We start from the raw sequence: 15,867 nt of genomic DNA, 5'->3' as shown, positions 1-15,867 counted from the left end.
CATGCAAGGAGCAATTCTTTTTTAAATGGCCTCAATGTTTTAGTCATGCAGTGATGTGTCAAATAATCATTGTGCTGTTTGGGCTTGAAAATTTTTACTTCATCCTAGATAACAGTAAATTCACACTTCTTATATCCTTAAACATCTGTTGGTGTACCACTATTTTTTAATATCTGGATTTCTATGTTATCAAATAAATATATGAATGCAATAAAAAACTGAAAATGAAATGAGAAGATAGATTTGTAAATAATCAATACAGAGTTATGGTTCTTGCAAATTGCATTTCTTCTCACTGCCATCTGCCAATACATACATATATTCAGTGTAATTGAATTTTGTTTAGCTAAGTACATTGTCATTAAAAATTGTAATTATAGTACAAAGAGGGGAGATGAAACTGTACATATCCTAAAATTAAGTTTGGTTCAAGGTCATCAAATCATGGACCATCATTCCATTTGTCACTTGGTACAAAAGGGGAGATAATTGATTTGTGTGGTTTAGCTGATTTAATGTTTCAGTTTGCAAGTAATACTGTATGTAGGCTATATATTTTGAAGATTGTCAAAAACCAGTTTTGTTTACTATTAATATTGATACATTTGGATGTGGTAACCCTGAAAAGGGCCATAACTCATTTATTTTGCATAGCACATGTATATTCTGATTTTATGCTCAACTTTATTAAAAAGTATTTTGGAAATTGTTTGGGTCAAGTCCCTCAAACACTGTAAAATGGAATATGTGAAAAGCAGAGTGCAACATACTGATTTGCCAGATAAATGAACCAGTATCCTCTCAATTAATTAATTGGGGAAAAAGTGTCAGTGCTCTAAAGCAATATTCTGTCTATAGTCATTGTTAGCTCATCTGATTTTTTGAAAAAAAATGATGAGTTATTGTCATCACTTGAGCGGTTGTCGGTGTCGGCGTCGGCGTCGGCATCTGTGTCGGCGTTGCCTGGTTAAGTTTTATGTTTAGGTCAGCTTTTCTCCTAAACTATCAAAGCTATTGCTTTGAAACTTGGAAGACTTGTTCACCATCATAAGCTGACCCTGTATAGCAAGAAACATAACTCCATCTTGCTTTTTGCAAGATTTATGGCCCCTTTTGTACTTAGAAAATATCAGATTTCTTGGTTAAGTTTTATGTTTAGGTCAACTTTTCTCCTAAACTATCAAAGCTATTGCTTTGAAACTTGGAATACTTGTTCACCATCATAAGCAGACCCTGTACATCAAGAAACATAACTCCGTCTTGCTTTTTGCAAGAATTATTGCCCCTTTTGGACTTAGAAAATCAGTTTTCTTGGTTAAGTTTTATGTTTAGGTCAGCTTTTATACCTAAACTATCAAAGCTATTGCTTTAAAACTTGCAACACTTGTTCACCATCATAAGCTGACCCTGTACAGCAAGAAACATAACTCCATCCTGCTTTTTGCAAGATTTATGGCCCCTTTTGGACTTAGAAAATATCAGATTTCTTGGTTAAGTTTTATGTTTAGGTCAACTTTTTCTCTTAAACTATCAAAGCTATTGCTTTGAAACTTGCAACACTTGTTCACCATCATAAGCTGACCCTGTACAGCAAGCAACATAACTCCATCCTGCTTTTTGCAATAATTATTGCCCCTTTTGGACTTAGAAAATCATTTTCTTGGTTGAGTTTTATGTTTAAGGCAACTTTTCTCATAAACTATCAAAGCTATTGCTTTAAAACTTGCAACAGTTTTTCACAATCATAAGTGGACACTGTACATCAAGAAACATAACTCTATCCTGCTTTTTGCAAGAATGATGGCCCTTTTTAGACTTAGAAAATCATGGGTAGGACAATATTTCTATTATACAAAAAAAATCAGATGAACGTCAGCACCCGCAAGGCGGTGCTCTTGTCTGGACTTGCAGTAGATGTGAACCATTATACTCTAAAATATTAATTTTGGAAAACATGTCAATGTTGTGAAACAGTATCTTCTCAATAGATATACATTGTTTTGATTTGCACTAGATCTAAACTAGTATCCTCTAACAGTAAATTGGGAAAACCATGTCAGATCTGAACCAATATTCTCTCAATAGTCAACTTGGTTTACATTAGACTGAATCAGCATCCTCTGATCAGTTAATTGGGAAAATATGTCAGGTGTTAACCAATGTCCAGACTCTCAACAGTCAACTTGGTTCACACTATATTTGAACCAGTACTCTCTAAAACTTACTTGGGAAAATATGTTGGATCTAAACCAATGTCCTCTCAATAAAGTTGGTTTACACTATATTTGAACCAGTATCCTCCAAAAGTTAATTGGGAAAAATATGTCAGTCTAAACCTGTCCTCTCAATAAAGTTGGTTTACACTATATTTGAACCAGTATTCTCTCAAAGTTAATTGGGAAAAATATGTCCGGTCTAAACCAATGTCCTCTCAAATAAAGTTGGTTTACACTTTATTTGAACCAGTTTCCTCTACAAGTTAATTGGGAAAAATATGTCGGACACTGAACCAACCATTATCATTCCTGAGTTATTTTCTTGCATGGTAGGCCTATGAACAAGTTAGTTTCCTTTGAAAAACATTGCATTAGCTGGGAACAGATTTTTGGGTTCTGAATATAAAAAGCCATTGTCTTAATTTAAAGGAACAGCTAGATTGTTTGGCTCTCAACCAGTATCCTTGAAAAGCAATTGTTTTGGCATTAATTTTTCTGTATTACATCTAGATAATGAGATTTTGCAAATTAGTTACACTTTATAGCTTAATTATATTTGGCAGACAAATCCTAATTAAATTGCTCTTGTTCTGTTTTGCTTAATATTTTGTAGAAAATTCAAATTTGATTCAACTTGGCAAAATTGAAGGCAGGCTTTTTGCATAATATACATCTGCTGTTACATTATCTTTTTATGGTTCCACAATTTTCTAAGTTCATTATACTACAATTTTGACATGGGACTTTATGTTCATCCTTCCTTTGCATCCTCCCCTTGCACAGTTCTCCTGCATCCCAGCACACACCTTGCACTATGCTTGCCTCTTCCTCATAAAGTTCCAAGTCAAATTTAGTATAATGTACCATCAAATTTCAACTTTTTTATGCTATCATACAGACTGTTACTTTCTCCAAAATATTTTGTGTAATTAAAATGAAATGTTCAGTATGATGTTATGTTTTGTACACTAGTCTGATCAGAATATCAAATGTCAAGGTCACAGACAAGGGCACTTGTAATACATATTAATTTAACCCTTAGCCTGCTAAATTTCTATAATGGACTGTTCCATCATTCAGTTTTGGCAGTACCATTTAGTATTCGAAGGGGTGTTTACTGAAAATTTACTGACTGAATAGCGAACAGTGCAGACCATGATCAGCCTGCACAGATGTGCAGGCTGATCTTGGTCTGCACTGGTCGCAAAGGCAAAACCAATCGCCGCCAGCAGGCTAAGGGTTAAAGGACAGCAACAATATCTAAACTATTTAATGTGTTTCAATTAAACTTTAAACAAATGTTAAGCATAATGAGATGGTATGTTGAAAGTTGGTTCTTTCCTTCAAAGATTAGGTCACAGACAATGGCACTTTTTGTCCAGTTTCTTCATATAATATATTTAAAAAAAAAAAAAACGTTTAAGATTCCAAAGGATTTCAATGAATCATTATCACATGGTGCAATTCTGAAAATCCTTGTACCTTGCCAGTCATGGTAATTGAATTTGGTTAAAGAAGTAGGGCTAAGTTAACATCATCAAATGGGGTTCCATGTCAATAATTAAGTTCAGTTGACTTATTGTCACCAAACATGGTGTGTAGTAAGTCTGAAATTTTTAATAAGATATTGCAATGAAACTATAGAAAAAGAAAGAGCTTTTGAAGAGAAAAGGGTTGAGATTAGGGGTCTCCAGGCCAACAGTGACAGTTACTGAAAACAGCTTCTGGTCAGTATTATTATTATTATTATTATTATTATTATGTACAACGCCATTGAATATATCATTGTATAAAATAGGCGTTTAATCAAATTACTTAGTTTCAGTTTCAATTTCAGTAAGGTTATTTGAAATGACCTGATTGTCCAGTTTTGAATGGCATATTATATGGGCTCAAGGTCAAAGTCACGGTTATTAAAACAGCAGATTGTCACAAAACTTAGGTGTATAGCAAATTTATACAGTTTCATTGCTTAGAATTGTAAGAAAGGCTTAATAGTAACTGGAGTCAGTTCACTGGTTCTGGTCAATAATTACCCAAGACAAACTGGCAAAGAGGTACTGGTTAAAGGTTTATGAGTCGATCAATCTGTCTTGTATTGCATTTTAAGGACAGATTCATTTGTTTTTGGCTACATACTGTTTACATAAACATTATCTAAAAGGAACTGGATTCTTTAAAAGTACATAAAAGGGATCTAGTGATATTAGAACACTGAATACTCATTGTCAAAAGTTTACAGGTATTGCATTTAATGAAGTTTTCTTTATATAAATTACATCATGTGACATGGGGGGAAATGCTACTGGTTCATGTTTAAATTGCATTTAAGGACAATGTCATTCATTTCTGAGGCATTTGCAATCTTTCAGCTGCTTTTTAATCCCCCGCCACAAGTGGTGGGAGGTTATAGGAATGATCTCCATCCGTCCTTCCGTCCTTCCGTCGGTCCTTCTGTCCGTCCGTCCTTCCGTCAGTCTGTCCGTAACACTTTCGTGTCCGTTTCATATCTCCTAAACCCCTTGAAGGATTTTCATGAAACTTTGGTCAAATGATCACCTTATCAAGGCAATGTGCAGAATTTATGAGTCAGCCATGCCGGCTCAAGGTCAAGGTCACAACTGAAGGTCAAAGGGTTGAGCCTTCCATTTTGTGTCTGCTCTGTATCTCCTGATTCCTTTGAAGGATTCATTTGAAACTTGAGTCAAATGATCACCTCATCAAGGCGATGTGCAGAACTCATGAGTCAGCCATGCTGGCTCAAGGTCAAGGTCATAACTTAGGGTCAAAGGTTTGAGCCTTCCATTTTGTGTCCACTCTGTATCTCCTAAACCCCTTGAAGGATTTTCATCAAACTTGGGTCAAATGATCACCTCATCAAGAACTCAAGAGTCAGCCATGTCAACTCAAGGTCAAGGTCACAACTCAAGGTCAAAGGTTTGAGCTCTGTATTTCCTAAACCCCTTGAAGGATTTTTATGGAACTTGGGTCAAATGATCACCTCATCAAGACGTTGTGCAGAATTCATGAGTCAGCCATGTCATTCAAGGTCAAGGTCACAGCTAAAGGTCAAAGGTTTACCCTTTCACTATCCATAGCAATGGCGGGGGATTTAGCTGTCTTTCAGACTGCCTTGTACAGATTGTATGGGGAAACTGTAAAGAAACATGTGTATGTTAGATAAATTATGTTTTTTGGTTATCAATATTAGATGATTAACTAGAAATTCTTTACAGTTTTGGCCAAAATGCCACCAAATATTCCATAGGCAAGAGTAAAGGTCATCTTTCAAAAACACTGAAAAAGGTCATTGGTAAAGGAAGATGTGGACTGGCTGCTGGTTCATGTATCTGCATTTGAAAGACAATGTCAATCATTTCTAGGGCAAGTGATTGTAGGAGAGTTGTGTACTAGATTAAGGGCAATCTTTTCACCTTATTTTATAGTCATCAGAGGGGCATAAACACAAGTCAAAAACAGTTACGATTTCAAATAGTTTTCAACAAAATTAGAATAAAACAACAGATTTTCTGTTCTGTCCATCCTATACTTGTTTGTTATTAATCCCCCGCCACAAGTGGTGGGGGGTTATAGGAATGGTCTCCGTCCGTCCTACTGTCAGTCCGTCCTTCCGTCTTCCGTCCTTCCGTAACATTTTATGTCCACTGTGTATCTCCTAAACCTCTTGAAGGATTTTCATGAAACTTGGGTCAAATGATCACCTCATCAAGGTGATGTGCAGAACCCATAAGTCAGCCATGTCAGTTCAAGGTCAAGGTCACAACTCAAGGTCAAAGGTTTGAGCCTTCCATTTTGTGTCCACTCTGTATCTCCTAAACCCCTTAAAGGATAATCATGAAACTTGAATCAAATGATCACCTCATCAAGACGATGTGCAGAACCCATGAGTCAGCCATGTCGGCTCAAGGTCAAGGTCACAACTCAAGGTCAAAGGTTTGAGGCTACCATTTCGTGTCCGCTCTGTATCTTTTAAACCTCTTGAAGGATAATTATGAAACTTGGATTAAATTATCACCTCATCAAGACGATGTGCAGAACTCATGAGTCAGCCATGTTGGCTCAAGGTCAAGGTCACAACTCAAGGTCAAAGGTTTAAGCCTTCCATTTTGTGTCCGCTTTGTCTCTCCTAAACCCCTTGAAGGATTTTCATCAAACTTGGGTCAAATGATCGCCTCATCAAGACGATGTGCAGAATTGGTGAGTCAGCCATGCCAGCTCAAGATCAAGGTCACAACTTAGAGTCAAATGTTTGAGCCTTCCATTTTGTGTTCATCTTGTATCTCCTAAACCCCTTGAAGGATTTACATTAAACTCGGGTCAAATGATCACCATATCAAGAACCCATGAGTTAGCCATGTCAACTCAAGGTCAAGGTCACAACTCAAGGTCAAAGGTTTGAGCTCTGTATCTCCTAAACCCCTTCTAGGATTTTCATGAAACTTGGGTCAAATGATCACCTCATCTAGACTCAAATGATCACCTCATCTAGACGATGTGCAGAATTCATGGGTCAGCCATGTCAGTTCAAGGTCAAGGTCAAAGGTTTACCCTTTCACTATCCATACCGCAGTGGCAGGGGATTTAGCTGTCTTTCAGACTGCCTTGTTTATTCAGGGATCAGCAGTGTATATATTTTAGGATATGTACATATTTCATAAGGACAATGTGGGGAAAATTGCATATTTTTATTAATGCTCAAATTAGGAACACACTTTATACTTAATGTTCTTTCTTTCACAGACATTGCATGATTTTAAATTTGTAGGTTATGAAAATCTTTATAATCCTGGGAACTACTTTATGGTCATTTAAGGTCAGATATAAAATCAAATAGTGCAAAGAATTACCTTTCTTTGATGAGTTTTGTTTCATAAAATTCTAAGCAAATATTTATTAGACAGATTCCTTTCAGTAACAATTGAGGGTTTTTTTCATCTAGAAAAGTTTTGATAGGGCATTTCTGTTTTTGCAGTCAGGATGATGGGGGAAAAGCGTTTTTGTATTAAAATCTGTTGAAAGATGTTTTGGATGCATAAATACAATGAGCAAAATTATAGCTGAGTACAGCACTGACTTAAGCAAAGCAAATGTTCAGGTCTTCAGTTCCCTAAAATGTCACATATATATCTATGTATATGTGGGTTTTACAAATTCTGAAAGCTACATACATATAGAAGAGTTATTGACAAAATTTCAGTATTTTGGAAGTTATCAAACGAAATCTTCTCTCTTTGGCAATATTCTTCAAATAATATGGTTAAATTTGTGCTATGAAATAGAGACCAACAGATCACTGCTTTATGCTGAGAATGAAATATGACTTATAATGAAATCTTGGACACACATTATTTTTATCATTACTGGAGAGCTATAAGTCATGTCAGTTCAAGGTAAAGGTTGTATGGTGAGATCAAAGGCCAGATAGGCAGCATTTCATGTATGCTGTTTTTCTATTTACCTATTTGAAAGAATTTAAAAAAGTTATAACAATTAAGGTTAAGCAAAGTAAGATGACAAGCAGAATGCATCTTTCAGTTATGTAGGTTTAGTGTCAAGGTCATATAGTGATATCAAAGGTCAAATAGGCAGTCAGGAAAAAAATGCATATAACTTAACAAAATTGTTTGCATCCTGCATCAGTCAAGGTTGTATATTGCTGGGGTCAAGGTTACACAATGAAAGGTCAATAGAAAGGTCAATTAGGCAGTATTTCAGGTCTGATTTGTAGTTTTATGGAAATATTTTCAAATAACTTTGGACAAGCATTAATTTTGTCACAATAAGACTAAGGCCTTAGACCTTACATAAAGATGTTACAGATGTATTCACTCTTCACGTGTAATGAAATGTGCAGAAAAGGTTTTACATTAGTTAATTAAATTTAGTTTAATCATAATAGTTTTGATGATATTATGATGCAAAAATGATCATTTTAGTGCAGATTTGAAATATTTTACAAAAGAAAGTACATTAGAGGTCATTGCAGTATCACATAACCAGTTTCATACTGCAGCAGTTTTAGTAACAATGAATAAGTTTGTTTTTTTTAATTTGGAAAACATGATTTGGAAGCTGATACATGATTTGAATGAGTTAAATTTATTTTTGAGAGGTAATGAAATGTGCCATACCTCTCATGCCCTGTATTATAAGTACTGGCTTGAAGCAAGTTACTGCAAGTATTGTTGAATTTGAGTTTACTATATTTCTTGTGTCTTCCCAATCAGTATGAACTAACTGTTGTGCAATGATTTATTGAATGTACTATTTGAAAAAGTTTCATATTTAAAGACTGAAAGATAAAATCATTTTTCTATATTCTACTCTCTTGCTTTTTCTATAAATACAGCTTTTTCGCTTTACTTGTATCTGCATTCAGCTGACTTTCCCATCCAAGTTCTTTCCCTATCCTATTTCACTATGATATCCACCTAACTCTAGCTAGCTATCTCATAGCGCTGCCCCCATGATGCTATTAGAGTATATATTTCTTCCTGCTTACTATCACATCCACCTAGCTCTAGCCAGCTATCCCATGGTGCTTCTTCCATGATGCTACTAGAGTATATATTTCTTCCTGCTTACTATCACATCCACCTAACTCTAGCTAGCTGTCCCATGGTGCTTCTTCCATCATACTACTAGAGTATATATTTCTTCCTGCTTACTATCACATCCACCTAACTCTAGCTAGCTGTCCCATGGTGCTTCTTCCATGATGCTACTAGAGTATATATTTCATCCTGCTTACTATCACATCCACCTAACTCTAGCCAGCTATCCCATGGTGCTGCCCCCATGATGCTACTAGAGTATATATTTGTTCCTGCTAACTGTCACATCCACCTAGCTCTAGCCAGCTGTCCCATGGTACTGCCCCCATGATGCTACTAGAGTATATATTTTTTCCTGCTAACTATCACATCCACCTAGCTCTAGCCAGCTGTCCCATGGTACTGCCCCCATGATGCTACTAGAGTATATATTTCTTCCTGCTCACTATCACATCCACCTAACTCTAGTCAGCTATCCCATGGTGCTTCTTCCATGATGCTACTATAGTATATATTTTTTCCAGCTCACTATCACATCCACCTAGCTCTAGCCAGCTATCCCATGGTGCTGCCCCCATGATGCTACTAGAGTATATATTTCTTCCTGCTCACTATCACATCCACCTAACTCTAGCCAGCTATCCCATGGCGCTGCCCCCATGATGCTACTAGAGTATATATTTCTTCCTGCTCACTATCACATCCACCTAACTCTAGCCAGCTATCCCATGGCGCTGCCCCCATGATGCTACTAGAGTATATATTTCTTCCTGCTCACTATCACATCCACCTAACTCTAGCCAGCTATCCCATGGTGCTGCCCCCATGATGCTACTAGAGTATATATTTCTTCCTGCTCACTATCACATCCACCTAACTCTAGCCAGCTATCCCATGGTGCTGCCCCCATGATGCTACTAGAGTATATATTTCTTCCTGCTCACTATCACATCCACCTAACTCTAGTCAGCTATCCCATGGTGCTGCCCCCATGATGCTACTAGAGTATATATTTTTTCCAGCTTACTATCACATCCACCTAGCTCTAACCAGCTATCCCATGGTGCTGCCCCCATGATGCTACTAGAGTATATATTTCTTCCTGCTCACTACTCTAGCCAACTATCCCATGGTGCTGCCCCCATGATGCTACTAGAGTATATATTTTTTCCAGCTTACTATCACATCCACCTAGCTCTAGCCAGCTATCCCATGGTGCTGCCCCCATGATGCTACTAGGGTGTATATGCTTACTAATCACATCCACCTAACTCTTGTTTATATTTCTTCCTGCTAATCTCGAATACTGCCATTAGGGCCAATATCATATCCATCTAGCTCTCACAGTCATGTGCTGCCAGGTTGTATATTTCATCTATCAAGCTAGCCAAAGATGCTACCGAGACAGATGTTGCATACAGCCAGCCAGCCCATGTTTCTTTCAGGGAGCATGCAATATTCTTTGCTTCTTATTGCCTACCCTATATATTCCAATAAGCTCAGCTGTCCTATAGGTCTTACTGGTAGTAAATTCCATTCAGCAAACACATTTTCCCTTTATATGGTCTACACATTACATCTAACTAGCTCTCCTGTGTGCTACCGGGTTGTATATTTCATCCATCAAACTAGCCAAAGCTGCTACCTTGTATGGTTGTATACAGCAAGCTAGCTTTCTTTCCTTCTTACAGACTATATAACTTCAGTCATCTACCTGTTCTCTTCTTGATCTTAGTCTTTCTGTCTTTCAATATTTAGCTTTTGATTTCAAAATTGTTTAAACATGAAGATAGGTTAATCATTATGGAAAAATAGGACCTATCAAGTTAATATTAAAGTAACAATTACAGTTTAATTAAGCCAAACACAGAGAGTAATTCAAAACAATTAAGCTTGTATGATTTTTCCATGTTTGATAGAATCCTTTCTTAGTAAATGCAAGAAAGCAAAACTTGAAGTGTTTAAAATCTGCATTATAATGGTTGTTGTTAAAATCATGTAACAAACCTCACGGGAACAAGTCGTATAAATCTGATGTGTATTTTTGGGAAAATTATGTCCCCTTCTGGACTAAGAAAACCCTGGTTAAAGTTTTGTGTTTAAGTTACTATCTCCAAAACTAATGCAGGTATTGATTTGAAACTTCACATAATTAGTCTTCAGGGTTATTAAAACTAGGTGATACCATCAAGTCCCATAATAATGACATTTATTCTGGTCAAATTGTGTTCCCTTTTTTACTTTCCTGGTTAAAGTTATGCATGTAGGTTACAATCTCCAACAACTTATTCAAATACTGGATTGAAAATCTATAGAAATTTTAACATTAAGGGTAATATTCCTGCATTTGGGACAGCAATTTGAATAGTCAAGCATTGGCGGTCTTACAGACAGCTCTTGTTGTTCTTTGATCTCATTCATACAGAATATCTGATTCATACAGAGTATTTATGTCTCCCTCAGGAGACATATTGTTTTTGCCCTGTCCGTCCGTCCGTCCGTCCTTCCGTCCGTCCGTCCGTCCGTCCGTCCGTCACACTTCATTTCCGAGTAATAACTGGAGAACCATTTGACCTAAAACCTTCAAACTTTATAGGATTGTAGGGCTGCTGGAGTAGACAACACCTATTGTTTTTGGGGTCACTCCGTCAAAGGTCAAGGTCACAGGGGCCTGAACATTGAAAACCATTTCCGATCAATAACTAGAGAACCACTTGACCTAGAATGTTGAAACTTCATAGGATGATTGGTCATGAAGAGTAGATGACCCTATTGATTTTGGGGTCACTCCGTCAAAGGTCAAGGTCACATGGGCCTGAACATTGAAAATCATTTCCGATCATTAACTAGAGAACCACTTGAACCAGAATGTTGAAACTTCATAGGATGATTGGTCATGAAGAGTAGATGACCCCTATTGATTTTGGGGTCACTCCTTCAAAGGTCAAGGTCACAGGGGCCTGAACATTGAAAACCATTTCCGATCAATAACTGGAGAACCACTTGACCCAGAATGTTGAAACTTCATAGGATGATTGATCATAAAGAGTAGATGACCCCTATTGATTTTGGGGTCACTCCATCAAAGGTCAAGGTCACAGGGGCCTGAACATGGAAAACCATTTCCGAGTAATAACTGGAGAACCATTTGACCTAAAACCTTCAAACTTTATAGGATTGTAGGGCTGCTGGAGTAGACAACACCTATTGTTTTTGGGGTCACTCCGTCAAAGGTCAAGGTCACAGGGGCCTGAACATTGAAAACCATTTCCGATCAATAACTAGAGAACCACTTGACCTAGAATGTTGAAACTTCATAGGATGATTGGTCATGAAGAGTAGATGACCCTATTGATTTTGGGGTCACTCCGTCAAAGGTCAAGGTCACATGGGCCTGAACATTGAAAATCATTTCCGATCATTAACTAGAGAACCACTTGAACCAGAATGTTGAAACTTCATAGGATGATTGGTCATGAAGAGTAGATGACCCCTATTGATTTTGGGGTCACTCCTTCAAAGGTCAAGGTCACAGGGGCCTGAACATTGAAAACCATTTCCGATCAATAACTGGAGAACCACTTGACCCAGAATGTTGAAACTTCATAGGATGATTGATCATAAAGAGTAGATGACCCCTATTGATTTTGGGGTCACTCCATCAAAGGTCAAGGTCACAGGGGCCTGAACATGGAAAACCATTTCTGATCAATAACTGGAGGACCACTTCACCCAGAATGTTGAAACTTCGTAGGATGATTGTACATGCAAAGTAGATGACCCCTATTGATTTTGGGGTCACTCCCTTAAAGGTCAAGGTCATAGGGGCCTGAACATTGAAAACCATTTCCGGTCAGTAACTTGAGAACCACTTGACCCAGAATGTTGAAACTTAATAGGATGATTGGTCATGCAGAGTAGATGACCCCTATTGATTTTGGGGTCACTCTGTGAAAGGTCAAGGCCACAGGGGCCTGAACATTGAAAACCATTTCCGGTCAGTAACTTGAGAACCACTTGACCCAGAATGATGAAACTTCATAGGATGATTGGTCATGCAGAGTAGATGACCCCTAACCATTTTGGGGTCACTCTGTTAAAGGTCAAGGCCACATGGGCCTGAACATGGAAAACCATTTCCAATCAATAACTTGAGAACCTCTCGACCCAGAATGTTGAAACTTCATAGGATGATTGTTCATACAGAGTAAATGACCCCTATTGTTTTTGGGGTCACTCCGTTAAAGGTCAAGGTCACAGGGGCCACAACATTGATGACCAGTTCCGATCAGTAACTTGAGAACCACTTGACCCAGAGAGTTCATAAACTTCATAGGATGATTGAACATGCAGAGTAGATGACCCCTATTGATTTTGGAGTCAGTCAATTAAAGGTCAAGGTCACAGTGGCCTGTTCATGTAAAATCATTTTTTGGAAATAACTTGAGAACCACTTGACCTACAATGTTGAAACTTAATAGGATGATTGGATATGCAGAGTAGATGACCCCTATTTATTTTGAGGTCACTTGATCAAAGGTCAAGGTCACAGGAGCCTGAACAGTGACTTGAGAACCACTAGGCCAAGAGTGTTGAAATTTAGCGGGATGACTGGACATGGCAAGTAGATGATCCCTATTGCAGCCAACCATCAGTGTCTCTTTGACTTTCGCTCCTGACCCCTATTGACTTCTTGCCTATAGGACTTTGCATTGGGGGAGACATGCGCTTTTTTACAAAAGCATTTTCTAGTTCTAGTTTGTGTTTGATAATTTACTATTCAGGATTTTCAGATTTTCAATTCATCAAAATTGCAAAATTTAAATCTCTATCAGAACTATTGGTAAATTATTATAAACATAGAAATTAATTTGATGTCCATATATTGTGAGTTCACACTCTTGGTATTTCTGGAACTGTTTGACAAGGAAGTGACGTGTTGGTTGCTGTTTCTTAGTATTTGCACTATACTTATGGCTGATGTTTTAAAGCAACTGCATGAAAGTCAGTCCACTTGAACGTGGATTCATTTTGGTTAATGGTACATTTGATTTGGGACTAGTAAGAAAAAAATCAATAAGATGGCTAAGATAAAAAATTGCTGTATCACGACTTTAGTCTTTAATGGGTAATAGTTTCAACCAGGTATTTTGTGACAATATGCAATATTAAAGTCGCAGTGCTGGTAATTAAGAAATATTATACTGTTATAAAACTCTGGCACTGTGTGTTACAGGATTTTTCTTTATCAATTAAATTTACTGAAATGGATTGTGTTTTTAAATTGATTGGCATGCATTGACAATGTCTGTTTTAAGGAATAAGTTTGTAAGATGCATTGGCAAGGTCAAATGTGTAAAGTTTCAGTGGCAAGGTTAATGAGATGAATAAATGCAAGACTTTATTAACTTTCCTGGACATTAAATCCTAGGGGGCAACTTCTTGTGAAACAGAACTAAATTGTTATTAGATAATAGAAGATATTTTATAAGTTAACAGTAGACAAAATTTTTCCAAAAATCACCAAGGTTACGGCCCTGGAATGAGCATAAATTGTCGCATTTCATATAGTTACCACATTTCTGAAAAAAAATATATCATAGAATGTGTATGATGGCAAATATTTTGGTAAGATCATTTTGTGAAATCAGAATTATGTTAGTTAAGTTTCCCTACTTCCATGATTTTAAAGCATTAGCAGCCACATTTTGTGAATAATTTTCATACCATGTAAATCTAAATTACACAGAAATTTATTATGTAATTATATAATGTTTATAGCTGTATATAATATTTGACAAGACTGCTGTAGTAATACAAGAGTCATGGCCATTGAATAATGTTATAGAACATAATTCAGAATACATATTGCTGCAAGACAACAACTGGCAATTACTCAGGAGTTATGACCCTTGAATATGTCTTCATAGTGTAACTGCACATTTTTCACTGGCTTTAACAGGAAACCATTGGTCAAATTATTTTTTCTGTCCGAAGCAGATACAGTGTATGAACTTTGTCATCAGTCATAAACTAGGTCACTAGGTCAGATCATAAAAAGTCATTCTAAGCACCACATAAAGTCTGTCAGAAATTACGACAATATACAAGCTTGATTACCTTGGGTATTATTTTTTTGCATTATTTCAAAGTTGACTGGGTTTTAAATTATTGAAAACCCTTGTCAACATAATGGAAGACATGTTTTCTACAAGTTTAAAGGTAAAAGTAGAAACTTGGGTCAAATTTTTGTTTAAAAGTAGGTCACTAGGTCAATTTAATGAGAAGTTTACCAGTGTGTTCAGAGGCCAAATTTTCTTGGTAACAGAAGTAAAACAATTCTAAATGTTTGCATATGGAATTGAACTAAATTTAAGTTTTAAGTCTGTCATCTCATGTTAAGTCATCAGGTATTATCTAAAGAGGAAGGTTCAGTCGGAAACTGAACAATTTAAGGTAAAAAACTAGATCACAGAAAAAACCTTGGTTACACACTTATTGTATTACCTGTATGAGATAGGAAGCTTGGTCAGGCAATCTAGCACTATTGTGACCCTTTTACTTCTTGTAAGATTTAATCAGAAGTGCATTTTAATTAGGGTTACTAGGTAGTGACTTTTTTAAGGCAGTAGGAGTGAGCATTTTTTGTTTGTTTTGTTTTTCTGCCAATCTTCCAGACTGCTGAGATGTTGCTTGAAAAGATTGGCAAAGTTGCATTTTGTTACAGCTGCCAAGGCCTGACAGATCCCTTAACTATTGCTCGAGACATGCTAACATTACCATCGAGGACAATCCGGTGCCAATATGTCCGCAAGATGAGAGATGTGTGGGAGAAACTGGTTCTAAAATTCTGTGCCGGCAGGTTTAGATGAAGGTTGTTCCTCTGTGTTTTGTGAGATGGGAATCAGGGATTGTGAGGATTTTCATTTCTTTCAGGTACACAGCCTGCCAATGACAACTAACTGTCCCCGTCCATACAAACAGTCAGCAGGATTTTCTTTCAGCATCAAGACCTGCCTAGGAAGACGTCTATGAGGAAGACAGGATTTCTTTTTTTTTCTAGGTCCAAGGCCTGC

The 15,867-nt window shown here is 37.0% G+C and overlaps 1 long non-coding RNA gene across 4 annotated transcripts in view; it reads left to right on the top strand.

The window, feature by feature from the left end:
- LOC123547628 (uncharacterized) overlaps window positions 1-15,867 on the top strand; it is a 62,831-nt gene that overhangs the window by 2,843 nt on the left and 44,121 nt on the right. The gene's annotated exons all lie outside the window — the stretch shown is intronic.

This window comes from Mercenaria mercenaria, chromosome 9, assembly GCF_021730395.1.
Source record: "Mercenaria mercenaria strain notata chromosome 9, MADL_Memer_1, whole genome shotgun sequence".
NCBI lineage: Eukaryota > Metazoa > Mollusca > Bivalvia > Venerida > Veneridae > Mercenaria > Mercenaria mercenaria.
Note: the sequence above shows the minus strand (reverse complement) of the source record. Positions and strands in the feature narration are given on the sequence as shown.